Below are 2,330 nucleotides of genomic sequence, written 5' to 3'. Positions count from 1 at the left end.
TATCCATCTCAACTGTCTACAGAGAGTGCATCTACATTTCTCAAATGTTGTTATGTTGTAGCATTATTTCAAAATGGAGTAGATTCATTTTGTCTCCAAAATTCTACACACAATACCCCATAATGACAATGGCAAAAAGTATTTTTTTTTAGAATTTTTTGCAAATGTATTAAAAATAAAAAAAATCACATGTACACACAGTCACGATCAAACGTTTACATACACTTGTACATAACGTCATGGCTGTCTTGAGTTTCTCATTCTTTCTGCAACTGTTATTGTTTGTGATAGAGTGATTGGAGTACATAAAAAACACAAAAAACATTCATGAAGTTTGGTTCTTTTATGAATTTATTATGGGTCTACTGAAAATGTGACCAGATCTGCTGGGTCAAAAGTATACATACAGCAATGTATGTCCTTAGGCAAGTTTCACTGCAATAAGGCACTTTTGGTAGCCATCCACAAGCTTCCGGTTGGATTTTTCACCTCTCCTCTTGACAAAATTGATGCAGTTCAGCTAAATTTGTTGGTTTTCTGAAACTGACTTGTTTCTTCAGCATTGTCAGACATTTAACTCATGACCAAAGCCCAAAAAAAGTCTGCGGGCTGTAGAGCTTTTTCATTTCGGGCTCCAGTACTCTGGAATGCCCTCCCGGTAACAGTTCGAGACGCTACCTCAGTAGAAGCATTTAAGTCTCACCTTAAAACTCATTTGTATACTCTGGCCTTTAAATAGACTCCCTTTTTGGACCAGTTGATCTGCCGTTTCTTTTCTTTTTCTTCTATGTCCCACTCTCCTTTGTGGAGGGAGTCCGGTCCGATCCGGTGGCCATGTACTGCTCGCCTGTGTATCGGCTGGGGACATCTCTGCGCTGCTGATCAGCCTCCGCTTGGGATGGTTTCCTGCTGGCTCCGCTGTGAACGGGACTCTCGCTGCTGTGTTGGATCCGCTTTGGACTGGACTCTCGCGACTGTGTTGGATCCATTATGGATTGATCTTTCACAGTATCATGTTCTCATATGTTCTCATAGTCATCAGTATCATCAGTATCACAGTATCACGTTCTCATAGTCATCATTGTCACCGACGTCCCACTGGGTCATTATTGTCACCGATGTCCCACTGGGTGTGAGTTTTCCTTGCCCGAGGATGTCGTAGTGGTTTGTGCAGCCCTTTGAGACACTAGTGATTTAGGGCTATATAAGTAAACATTGATTGATTGATTGATTGACTTTGGGAAGGCCATTCTAAAACCGTAATTCTCGCCTGATTTAGCCAATCCTTGACCACTTTTGACGTGAGTTTAGGGTCATTGTCCTTTTGGAACACCCAAGTGCGCCCAAGACCCAACCTCCGGGTTGATGATTTTAGGTTGTCCTGAAGAATTTGGAGGTAATCCTCCTTTTTCATTCTCCCATTTAAAGAAGCAGTTGCATTGGCAGCAAAACAGACCCAGAGCATAATACTACCACCACCAAGCTTGATGGTAGATCTGGTGTTCCTGGGATTAAAGGCCTCAACTTTTCTCCTCCAAACATATTGCTGTGTATTGTGGCCAAACAGCTAAATATTTCTTTCATCTGACCACATAACTTTTCCTCCAGAAGGTCTTATCTTTATCCATGTGATGTCAATATGTAAAGCGCTTTGAATCTCTGGAGAAAAAGCGCTATATAAATATAATACACTTCACTCCTGTCTGAACATGCCTTTGCTGTAGCAAAATAATTTGCCACAACGATCAATAAATAATCTATTTTTTTGATATTAGCCGATTATAAAGTATCTATATAATCCATTAAACACAGATGAGTTGTGTTGTATGTTTACTTTGAAGTTAAATTACACAAATAAAGTGTGTCAATTATAACTTAAGTCAAATACAAAAATATTTTTAACATAAGATAAAATCAATTTCAATAATCGTGCTAGCTTGATGCTAAATCATATAGTCAATCCCATAGTGATTAGTATCTGGGATTTTACATGGCGATTCTGAAAAATTTACAAATATAATAATTAAATAGACAACTAAAATGTATAATAGGCATACAATAATTACAGGCCAAAAATTCGGAAGGCTCATCAAGAGAAACGTTTGGCACAGTCAACACCTGAATGAATACTTTGACTATAGTAACAAGTATTTACTTGTCCAAAAATACTTACAACTTTTGGATGTTGATCCTTTTATGTTTAAGTACTGTACTAAACACTATAAACATGTAATGTTCTTAAATATCAGTTAGGATATAAATACTTGTTTAAAGCTTTGAGCAAGTGTACCAGCTTCAACATGATGTCCGAATTTCAAATGGACTTAAAA

This window comes from Nerophis ophidion, linkage group LG11 (assembly GCF_033978795.1).
Source record: "Nerophis ophidion isolate RoL-2023_Sa linkage group LG11, RoL_Noph_v1.0, whole genome shotgun sequence".
Classification (NCBI taxonomy): domain Eukaryota; kingdom Metazoa; phylum Chordata; class Actinopteri; order Syngnathiformes; family Syngnathidae; genus Nerophis; species Nerophis ophidion.
The sequence above is the reverse complement of the archived record's forward strand: the minus strand, read 5'-3'. Positions refer to the sequence as shown.